At 39.0% G+C, this 12797-nt stretch overlaps 1 long non-coding RNA gene across 4 annotated transcripts in view; it reads right to left on the minus strand.

Annotated features, from left to right (window-relative positions):
- The window catches only part of LOC114013734 (uncharacterized), a 166663-nt gene that overhangs the window by 67229 nt on the left and 86637 nt on the right, over positions 1–12797 (minus strand). The window lies entirely within an intron of this gene.

Genomic DNA, 12797 nt, shown 5'->3' on the forward strand with positions numbered 1-12797 from the left:
AAAAGTATTATTGCAACAAAATCTAGGAGCATCTTCAGATATAGCAAATACAAACAGAAGTGAAGGCAAACAGACCCTCAACATTTCATTTGCATCCTGCTTATTTGCTGTTGACATGACAAACTACTTTGAAAATATGACAAAAATTAAACTATATACTAACTCTAGTGTACTTTAAACATATTTTTTATAGACCCACCATGTTGCAAGCCACCCTAGAACCAGGCAGAATATCAGAAAGAAATTAGACCATTGGTCATTGTTGATATCCTCTTGGAATGCTGTTTCACATCTGATAAAACTCTTATCTCTCCTTCTTAAGTGAACGGTAAGAATACAACAATAAAAATGCACAGGAGTTCAGATAGCTCTGGCAGCATAGGTGCCAGATTTCCTAGGGAAACAAATCTTAGGCAGTCAAGCTTTGCCTGCATGAGTGGTCACATGCATATTACCCCTTCAATAATTTTTTGGACACAATCACCATTTTCAACCATATCTGATAAAAGCAGACACCTCAAACATAGTTAAATTCCTAACACAGTGCTGCTAAAAGCAGACACCTCAAAAACAATTAAATTCTTAACACAATGTGGGGAAAGAGTTGGATGGGTGAACAGGATCGGCCTTAATAGTGCTCCCAATAAATGAAAGGCTTCAATGTGAACACAACCTACTAGGATTCAGTGTCCATTAGTATTGAACCATAAGGAATTTCCTAGCCACCAGAAAAGCTCCAACTGGAGATTGTGCCTTGTTAAAAAAATAGATAATCCAGTGCCATAGGAAAGGAGACTTCATTTTGAGCTCAGGGAATCAGTTTTTCAAAAAGAACAATGGTAGGAAAGAATTTATGCTTGCAAGTTTGTGTTTACAGGTAACACTTTAATGAAACATTGAAGGACTTGGGCTCAATGCGGATGTGACAGAGCAATATTTTTTAGCCTGTAATATGCAGGAGGTCAGGATGTACAAATAAACAGTCCTCACTCTTTGAGTCTACAGAACATGTTGATTTCCTTTTAAATCCTCCAGCAGGTTAGCTAAACAAAATATCTATTTACAGCAGAGAAAAAGGATTAAATTCTTCAAGGACTGCCATCTGAGTATCAGTGTGAAGTTATGATAGGAGGATCAACCCACTGAAGCCTTCCACATTTATTCTCTCCAGAAACACAAATATTGAGAATAATTGCAGGTTATAAAATAACTCCCTCTTTGAGTACTTTAAGAATTTTCAGCATGGTTTCATTTTCATATCGTACTAGAAATGCCTTGTAATTCAAGTGATAGCTTTCACTAAAAAGTCTTCAAGGCCCTGACCCTCGAGCTTGACCCACACCAGTGCCACTCTGACAGGTCTCAAAGACAAATATGCTTGCAGAAAAAAGGATCCCATCCATGCAAGACTCAAATTTAATCTGTAAGTTTTGCATATGCACCCCTAACACTTAGGTATTCGGCCACCTAATGGAAATTCTTTGGACTGATCCCTAGGAGGAAAAGACATTGTGGTTGAACAAGAAATTCTGGATGTGGTAGTTTCATTAAAAAAAAAAAAAAGATAAAGCATATTTGAAAATTAAATGCAGAAATTTTGGCTGCCATTTTATTGTGGGGAACTCAAATGGAAAAAAAGTGTCTTACATGCCTTAGCTGAGTTCTCTCTGACAGCCAACTATGCCTGGCCCATGCAGCCTGTAGACAATGAATGGGCTGAATGGACAACTCCAGAAGGATGGAGATATTCAGCTGCGTGACAGCTTTATCTGGCTTCACTTTATAAAAGTACAATCTGAGTTCTGCTGGATGGATAAATGGATGGATAGATGGATTCACAGATACACAGAGACACACATTTTTCTTTTACAATACACAAGTCTTTACAATCACCTGAAATACTCTCTCAACTCTGCATAGTATAGCTACAGAATCCGGCATTTCTATGAGAATAGCCTTCTATGTTTCAATTATGTATTATCTCAAACTTGAAGACTTCATAGAAGTGTAAAAATATTAAGCCTCTGCATTTAAATGAAACAGTTTAGTCAACAGGCGTCTCCCTGCAGCATAGTTAGGCAGATCCTTCAAGCCTCTTTTTCCCCAGTATGCAGGACCATGCCATATCGAGTCAAAAGTTAGAGAATATGCCTGGTGTGTCATTCCAGATATCAGGGAAAGGCCCGGGGTTCCAGACACCAGCTGGAGGTTATACTAGTTCAAGGGCAACGAAAGGGCAAGTTGGACATTTGCAACTTTCCATAGAAGCTGCAGAGGCAATGCACTAGTGCTCGTCTTCACAGAGGGAGAGACAGGGACAGACCAAGGCACTGGGTACTCTGTGCACTTGCAGTAGTTTGGGAGACTGGCAGGAGGCAACCTAGGTCTTTCTTTCCTTGAACAGTCACAGAAAAATCAACAGGTGCTAAGAGTGCCCAGACATGCTGAAAATGAAGCCATGGTTGTCTCGACTTGGGCAACCAGACTTAGAAACAAATTTTGAAAACAGAGTCTGCAGGGAAATAAGGGTTAGAGCAAAGCTGTCCTAGCTCCCAGGCCTCACACAGAGGCAGCTCTTTGACTGTAGGACTCCTTTTTCCCTCACTTCCCCTAGCCCTTTGCAGTGAGGTGGGGCCAGAGGGAGGCATTTTCAGCCTTCAGAGGACCTTTATACTGTATTAAAGTATGGTTTCTTTAATGTTTCCTTTTTCAAAAGTAGTAATATAAACTAACTGAGTGAGCTCTTAGGAGAGCTTTTGGCAAGGGTATGGGACAATCCTGTGCCAAACCTCATCTTTGGCATGAAGAAATAAACAGACTGTGGTTCTGCATAAAGACAAAACTTTTGGAAAGCCTTTAGAATATTTCTCATAATGAATCAGTGGGGGGGTAGTTTTCTTGAAATTCAGAATAGTCTCCAGAATACAAATCCAACCTTTAAATGTTTTGGTCTCTTCAATTATAAACTGAGTTCCTTCATTAAAAAAAAAATTAAAAAATAAAAATAAAAATTGAAACAATTAAATGATGAATGATGGATATGCTCTGATTTTGAACAATCCTCATTAAGTCTATTTCCATACCATTTCATCTGTCTATAGCAATTAAAATATTTTGTCAGATAGGAGTGAAATTACTCTCATCACTCTATATTACAGAAAGGGAAACTGAGATTGAAAATCATGTGCCTTGTCTGCCTAAAGCCACAAAGGATCCACTGCCAGATTAGTTTGCTCTAGACTCTGGCTGTTGAGCCCTGTGCTTCTTGATGATGTTCTTGTTCGAGATATCTAAACAAGAATATTGTCAAAGATATGGGAAAGAAAGACTCAATCTTTGATTTTATTTCTGGGTGCTCCCAGTAGTTGTCCATAGTAAAGTGAATGGCAATCCAGATAACACAGATGATTTAGAAGAAAAGCAATTACAAAGTTTCGGAAATATTTCAATAAAAGGCTCCTGACAACGAGATTTCTCATTAACATCACACTTCAGAATAAAACACAAGTCAACTAAAAGCCAAGAAGCCTGAGACCTTTATATCATTTTGGTTTAGTACCTGAAACACAACTGCTGTGTTATAGAGTAGATCAACCTCCCATATTTAGCAAATGAGGTTTATCACACATAGATCTGAAACACACTTAGATGAAGATTAAATATCCAAAAGGCTACTATGCTTTGCCAATACACACAGACTCATGTTGGACTGCCCAATGTATTATGAGTGTTATTAAAAGAAACTAAATACTTTAAGAACATTTTAATAGTGTTCCTTTTTGATTTTGGGTGGAAAGGGAGGTTGTTCTCTTCCTTTTCGGGATTATTTCTTCTAAGTACATTTCTAAATCCTGCTTAGTTTTGTTTAACTCCAGCCTTGTGAACCATTTACGTGTTTCTTTCTCTCTCAAGCCTCTTTAAGCACTTTTATATCTCTCCTTCCAACAAGGATTTTGCTTTATTGTTCCTCTTTGTTCTCTCAGAAATCAAGTCTCCTTGCCCACAGTCTGGAGAACTTCTCCCATACACATCCAAGTCCACCGCTGCAGGCAGCGCAAAGGTTTCAGAATTAATAACCTATGAAAAATGAACGAGGCAATTCCCAGCTCACAAAACTTTAAAGTTCTCTGCTTACTCCAGCAGATATCTCTGTAGTGGATTAATTCATTCCAAATCTTCAGCTTTTCTCTGCAATAATGACAATAACAAAAAAAAAATGTTTAAATGTAGATGTCAAAATTCTGATGTCACCACAGGACTGTTCAAGCTGGAGCCAGGACCCTGCCTCAATCTAGACCTTGACACCAGTCTGTCACTTTGAGAAAAAGAACATACCTCAACCACACAGCCCTCCGGTACAGCTACATAGTTCACATTTTTTCAAGCACATCACTGCAAGAAGCAGCGGTTAAGACCAAAGCTTCAAGAATTTCACTAAAGAATGTACCATTATCTGGTTATGTAAAGCCCTTTGGTTAAAGAATACATAAACTTCAAATACCACTGGGGCTTGTGGGTTGAATTTTTGGGGGTTTTGAGTTTAGGAATTTAAGTCACATCTTACTGTGAGAAAAGAGAAAGCAAAAACAACTGAGAAATGGTACTAGTCCATTAAAAACTCAGAGCCATATGCTGTCAGGCCACAATAATAAACAAGAGGTTTGTGTAGGACAGAAAGACAGGCTGTGATCTCCTTTCCACTAATTATCACGAAGCTACTTTGCTGCATTTTTATACTTTCCTACCTTCACACAGTACACTTTGTCCTGGTGTAGCTCCCCCTTATTATCTAGGCCCCCGTTTAATAACTGATCAGTCCAAGTTCTGGTGTACATCCAAGTGCTTCCCGTAACAGAGTTAAGTACTTTGTGTGCAAGAAGGTGAGAGGCTTTTCTTTAAAATTTCCTCCATATTTTCATCACAATTCACTGCAGTGTCTGTAGGTCTGAGGCTACTATACAGAATAGGGCAAGATAGGGTTCTTTAAGTTTAAGATGCATATGGCAACGTTTTAGGCATTCAGAGGCATTACTGAAGTGGTATTTCCTGTAAGTAGCACTATAAAAAAGTAGTTATTTAAAAGGGATTAACAAAACAACGGAGTGGAAGCAGCTGACTTACTGGGAGGTGTAACATGAAGATGGCACGAAGCCAACAGTGAGACAGCTGCGTAGCACATTAAGAAGCGGGATGTTGAGCATCAAGCTGGATTTATACAATAACACCAGAGAAGAGGTTCAGTTGTGGCAACCTTCTCCTGCATGGGTGAGAAAGCCCAAGGCAGTATTTTCAGCTGAGTAAGCACTAGCTGACAGAGAGGAATTCCAAGGCCTGATCCAAATTAATGAAGAGACTTTACTGACCAGGCCCCACATTACATGATGAAGAGCCCAAGCCCTACAGTGAGTTCTGACCCCAGCAGAGTCAAGTAAACTCTGCTCCTATCAATAGAAGTGCTGCTGGTGTTCAACAGAAATGCAAATGTGAAAGGGACGTTCCTTTCACAAATGCCTGTCAGGGAAAGCGTCGTGGCCTGTCATGCACATGCACTGAAATACACAGGCAAATACAGACATCCATTGGGTAAATTTCTTTAAGGTAATGTGCATACACATTAGCTCTGAGGGGTACAAACTGCGTTCACTCCACTGACCTCATTCTCAAGCTATATTTAAGTTAGCCCACCATAGCAACTAGGTTTTTTACTTGCTAAATACACAATGTGGATAAATTCTGGCTTTTTCTAAATTGCTGCAGAAGGTAAATTCACAGTTTTCAGGATGAAAAAATGTTTTTTTTATGTAAACATTTTCTTAGCAGGTGATTAAAACCACATTTTAAATATCTTTGTCTTCTATTTAACAACCAAAAAAAAATATAAGCAGATGTTTTTTGGATGAGCTTCATTGTTTATTATTTTCCTAAGATGTCCAAAACATGAAACTCATTTAACCCCTAGAGGAGTGACACAGAAATTACATGATGTGCATCATACATCAAACAATGGTCACTCCTGCTGCTCTTTAGACATCTGGGGCTTAATTTGCAATTATTTGCATTTATAGAGCAAAGCTATACAATAGACAAGGGAACACATCTCCTAAGTTGATGCAGAATTAGTTTTCAAAGGGTGACATGCACCATAAATCCTATTGCGTGATTACCGTAAACATGTAAACAAAAGAATGAGGAACAGCGTTGTCTGCTAATGGATGTTCAGTTATGAATTTCAATTGTTACAACATGTGATTAATTTACATGTTCAAATTAAGTCTTCATTTTTGCATGTTTAATTATGAGGTATTTAAAAGCATGGATGGGTCTGTTTGATCATAAGCAGCATCCAGGAAAAAGCTTGGCACTTGCAATTTGCTTGTCCTGGTTTAAAATGCCCTCATTACATCATGGAATGAAGAAGTTAGAAAAAGGAATGTCTCTGTTCCCAGCTAACAATGTACACAAGTCAAGAGCTCTCCTCTTTCTAACATTTCCCATAAGGATGTGCATCAGCGGTATCTTTTTAACACGCAAATGACAGAGGGAATCTTGGAAAACAACTATGTGTCTTTGGAGAGTCCAGTAGTACAGACACTGTGGATGCCATCATTTAATCCCTTTTTAGAGCTCCTCCACTTCCAAAAACTTCATCAGCCCTACATTTTAGTGGGATTTCCATTCCATGCCTCTGTGCCATGGATGAACAGCTCCAGGGACTACACTACAATTTTCCTAGTAAAACGCAGGGGTCCAACTGCAAAGGAGAGCTTAGGGCTGTGCAAATAACTTTTTTCAGTTCAGCTGCCAAGCCAAACAGTTGAAAAAGAATGTTGGTTCAAACTGAACCGAATTCACAATTTTTCCAGGTTTCCACACCAAAACCACTACCATCCCCACCCAGCCCACTGTACTTGGTTTAACATGAAATGTTCCATAGGTCTCAAGAAGAAACATTTTTTGAAAATGCAAACATTTGGCAAATGCTAACTGAAAAGGCAAGGAAATGCAAGACAAAATTTACCAAAATGTTGCAAAAGGATTGTTCTCTTACTTTTTATATACAATTCACGCTGCTATACTGACCAAGTTCCTTTCCCACTGTGTTGACTATACTGGGATTTGTCCCAGCTTCCAAAGTGAGTACCATTAACGTCAGGTCGGAGAGCCATCCTTACTCCACTGCTCACTGACTCTCAACTGTTACTGAAGTAGTTTGTACAAAGTGGCTTATTGGACAGGTTCCAGACAGAACACACTGCAGTACACCTCATTGCTGCTAATTGCTCATGTCCTGTCCTAAGAGACAGGACAGCAGGATCTAAATCTCCAGAGCAGAGGACAGAATTAAACCACGGCATCCACCGTTGCAGATGAATGACTTCAACCACAAGAGAGGAGGTAGAAGAGAAACCTACCCCTGGTGAGGTCTTCCTCCTTCCCATCACCACCAGCATTTTTCCCAGATTAAATTTTCTGGTAGATAAGGATCAATTTACCCCAGATGATTTGCTCAACGCCATAAGTGACCTTTGAGAACACAAATTTTTCTCTTATTGTCCCAGAAGATGTACACTAACCCTGGAGACAGAACAGTTCTTCAAACACAAATGTCCTGTTGTCTAGGAAAGCAAAAAGTATGGTAAATGTAATACCAAGTTCTTCTAGACACAAATTACTACATGCTATGAATACAGTCAATCACACATATACTTGTGGCAGTATACGTACTTGAAAATGCCTATACACCTGAAGCTTCAAGGCACCGCAGCTCAGAAGATCAGCTGCCTGATTTACAAAAAATTCCTGGAGAAAATCACACCATTCCCATTCATTTCTAGAGTCTATGCCCTTTTCTGCATCTTGACAATATTTGCACAAGGAAGCTGCTGGACAAGCCAAAATTTAGTTTCCAGTGTCTGAATTCATGCAGGTTTGTGAATGAATGGCCCTTCTCTTTGGTAAGCATTATACATCAATAGAGATGCCATAATCATAGAATCGCAGAATCAGAATCATTTAGGTTGGAAAAGACCTTTGAGATCATCACATTCTACCGTTAACCCAGGACTGCCGAGTCCACCACTAAACCATGTCCCTAAGCAGCACATCTACACATTTTCTGAACACTGACAGTAAGAGCAATGGGAAAACATATAGTAAACATATTTATCAGAAGCAATGTTTTCTAATATGAGATAGAAACAGTATTTAACATCTTCAGGTAATACTAGTCACTCACATTTGCTGAATAACTAACAGCCATATATTTTGGCAACATTTTCTTTGAATGTGACAAATAGCTAGTAGGTGACAGCCTACTTCCAGCATCACAGGTTAGAAGTACAACAGATAGAAATTTTACAAAGTAGAAAAGTTTTCTTCACAAAATACCTTTTAAAAAATGGGGAACTGGATTAGAAAAAGAAATTACATTTTTACTCAAGTAGTGGAGGTGAGAAAGAAAAACATGGAAAAAAGTGAAAGTAGTGTTATTTTTTGTTTAAAATTACTAATACATGGAAACATTGCTTTTCAAACTGCATGGGATTAAAATTATTTTTAAAATGTTACTGAAGACACATTTATTTCATTTGTTCTCTTTTTTTGTGCAGCCTTAACTGATAAACTCCTGCAATTATCATTATAGTTGAAGCCTGCATCTATTGCCCTGGGGCAAGTAGCTATTTGCAGAAGTTTATTAGGTTTATTACTAAACAGTAACTAAATGAAAAAAACCCAGGGCTTTGAAAGACCTGGCATGCACATAACATTTATGACTGAGTAAATTCCACTAATACTTCTATAAGCAATTGTTGTTGTTTTCTGCCATGTTTTTGTGACTTCTAATGTGCTTTTCACTTCACTTTAGGCATTCGAGATTTGCTGGTTAGCTTCTTGGCTGAGGGCGAATTTTAATTTCCAAACTTTGCACGTGCAGCTGGTATTCTCACCACTGCTTTACCTACCACAGGAACCCAGCTACGGCTGAGGGAATAGTTCACAGCACCCAATACAAGACCAGGAGTGAGCAGAACTTCAGCCATTGCCCAGGAGTCACAAACAGCTTCACTCATTGAGCTACATTCAGAATATACCGGATGAAGACAGACAAGCTACTAGGGTAACCAGCAACAACAATTATGCTAGTTACACTACCACACTGATGCAGCCGTAGTATTTCTTGTTTCGTGCTACGTTCGATGTGCAGTGCCATCTGAAGAGATTGCCTCTCACTGAACTGCGACACACTGACCTCCCCCCAAACACCCGAGAAGATCATGAGAATGCCTTAACACACAGCTGGATCACTCTCAGGCAGAGTAATATATTCAGCAAGGATTGCAAGATCCTTAGCTTGCACAGCATTATCGTGGGAGGGCTTTAGTCGGAGCTTTTAAATATTAGCTAAGGAAAAGGGTTGTTTACATAATTTCAGCACAACTCTTCATTCATTCCATTTGGATTTTTAACAGTTTCATTGCTCTTGTTCAATTAGGGGATCATCAGAAATTTGCAGTATTCTAGACATTTGCAAACATTTCACATACTTTTGTGTCAGAACTGTGGTGGGTCACCTGACGTGCAGCTGTGCTAACATATTTAGGGTTTGGATACAAGCTCTTGCACTCTGGAGTATTATTTTTCTACTTGTTTACATTTGAGAATTACTGGATTTTGTTGGGGTTTTTAACCACAAGGTCAAAATTTATGGGAAAAAATTAAGCAATAAATAGGTACAGTGTCTTACCTTCATTTTTCATGGCCTGCCTGCCAGCAGAAGGATTAGAGAGATAAAGCTGGTTTTCTTCTGTGAAACTGCAACTAGCCCAGTCACAAGCTCACAAACACTCCTTTCCGTGTCAGCCATACTTCTGACCACACAAGTGTGGTTTACAGATTATGAGAGTTACAAAAACACATGGCAAAGAGCTCTCGGCAGCTTCTCTTATGTATCAGCAGGAAGAGCTTCCAAGGGACCTCTCCATCTCTGCAGTGCTGAAAAACTTCCAGGGAAAATCTTCCAGGATACTGACGGTCTTGTTAACTCAGGGAAAACTGCACTCTCAGCCAGCCATTTCATTATGGGAAAGTACCAGTTCACAGAAAAATTATTCATAAACACAAAGCTTTACCTGTGAAACACAGAGCTTTACCTGCATAACTTCTGACAGCAAAAACCAGTCTGTACCAGCAGATCACAGACACATTTCATCACTTAAACACACAGACAGATGAATAGACCCCATAATATTTTCTAAAGGTGCATGACAGCAGCCATAAATACACTAAATATAAAGTACCTTATTTGAGGCTATTTCATTCTTCCTTAACTCTGAAGCTTTTTAAGAATGCCAACAGCCTCAATGGTGTGATCCGAGGCATGCCTGATACTGATACTGGATGCTGGTAACATGATTTTTTTTATAGCTAAATTCCCAATTAGGCATATAAAAAAAAGTTATTACACTGTCTTTGAGGGAAATACCTGAAATTATACATGACAACACTTCAAAAATGGAAAAATTACAATGGAATTTGTTCATAAGGATTGTTTAAAGTAATCTTAATAAAAACAAGATGAATCAGGCTGTTGGCTGCAGATGGTTTAACGGACAGTTCTTCAAAACTAGCACTGGAAAGTTCAAAGAAACAATGGCATTTCCTATGGTTGGAGAACTAGGAAGAGTATGTTACCTGCAAGCTCACAGCAAGAGTGCTTCACCACAGACTCAGTGAAGGAGTATATTCCACCTGTCCTTTAGCTGCTGCTGCTACAGGTGTCTCACAGGTGTTAGTTTATACCTGCCCATCCCAACCTCAGGCACATTTCAGCATATGAAAAATCGCGTTCAAATGCCATCCTCAATCCAATTTCAGAGATATAAAAATAAGATTTTGGAATGCCAAAACCATTCGGATCACTACCCAAAGCCTTTTCTGAGCTTAAGGGGAGTGACACAAGTCATTGTTCTTAAGATTGTCTTAACTGACAATAAGAAAACACTTCTATTATAGAATAAGTGACTCGCATTGTTAAATCTGTTGCTGAACACTCAGAAGTAAATTAGAGGTCAACACAGTATTAGGATGAAATTCTGACTTCACCTACTCACAGATATTTCAGCCACCTTGTTTCCACTTGAGAAACCACGGCAAGGTAATTATTGAATGCTCACTGACTTACTTTAAGAAAAGAAAAAAGCACCAAAATTTTAAAAATGCAATCATTTGTTAAAGACTATCAAGTACAGGAGAAGCTGTGAGATAACAGAATCATAGAATCGTTTAGGTTGGAAAAGGCCTTTAAGATCATTAAGTCCAACTGTTAATCTAGCACTGACAAGTCCACCACTAAACTATCTCCCTAAGCACTGGTCTGCTTGAGCAACTCGGTGATGTCTTTCTTTTGGCCTTAAGGTATTGATCGGGCATAAAATCCCCATTGCCAGAGAGAGCCATAGTTCTGCAAGAGCTGATAAAAACTTGGACATTCTGTTCTGTGGGGAGGAAATTCCCACATTTCGAAACAAGTCTTCATTCTAAGCAGGAGTCAAAACACAGCATCTCAAAGTTTCCTGCAAGAAGGAAATTTCAACAGATTCAGTTTTGGAAAAATAAGTTCATTTCATTGTTTAGTTGGTTGTTTCTTTCCCAAATGAAAATGGACAACAAACTGCTCCAGGGGAATCCTGAGATTGCCCCAAGACCTAGAAGTGCTTAAGGAACACCTCTTGGGAGTAGGCTGTACCAAGGGCAGATTTTCGACATCCTCAGAAGTAGAACCGTTTCTGCTAGAAACCCATCTGAGTTCACACAGAGTCATCTCTTATGCACTACACATTACCAATATTGGTTGGGTTTTGCTGATGTGTATGAAAAAGAATCTGCATTTGGGCTCTATTTTTTTGCCCAATAAACAGCCTTGCTTGTGAGATTGTTTCCCATCTCCTAGACAGGACTGTGCCTGCACAAAGAACTGGATATTAAGCAGATATGATCAATAGAAATGCTTTTCTTCTGAGCCAATGCAGAGGTCAGTCTAGTCATCCCTTCAGCCTCAGTGATAACAGAGGCTGAAAAATCACATTCAAATGCCATCCTCAATCCAATTTCAGAGAATATAAAAATAAGATTTTGGAATGCCAAAACCATTCAGATCACTACCTGAAGCCTTTTGAAAAAAAACAACAACCCAGCACTCTATGTTCACATGAACCTAGACTGAACTGGTTCCCTGACAAATACAAAGTCTCCACCAGGATCAAAGCTGTGCCATCAGATACCATCTTGGCACAGAAAGTGTTCATGAGCTCATGTACTTTTTTTCTACCTACTCTGTCTCCTTCTACTCTTGGTCAAAGCTCTATTGACATGACAATGTTTTTTGTAAGAAAAGATGCTTATCCAATCCAAGCTATAATACCTTAAGACCATTTAATACAACAACATTAAAAAAAAAAATTAAGACCATTTAATAAAACAACGTGTAGTGTTAAACACACTCCACTTCTCACCTCAACCCAAGAGGATGGCAAGCAAGGCAACAAAAAACCTAAATCCCTTCAATGTGTATTTTCTGATCCTCTACCTAGTAGCATATCCTTATCATTACTACAACCACCACAAATCAGGTTGTGATGGTCCTGTACTGACAGAATTCCCACTACAGACTCAGTTATCCAGTTACACTGAGTTTTCTTCTGCTTCATTGACTGATAAAGGTCCAGATGCCTCTTCTGATTCTGGACAGACAAGAAAACACCACCTTCCCCTAATACAAGGATCATCATTAACAACTG

Source organism: Falco peregrinus, chromosome 1 (genome assembly GCF_023634155.1).
Source record: "Falco peregrinus isolate bFalPer1 chromosome 1, bFalPer1.pri, whole genome shotgun sequence".
Classification (NCBI taxonomy): Eukaryota; Metazoa; Chordata; class Aves; order Falconiformes; family Falconidae; genus Falco; species Falco peregrinus.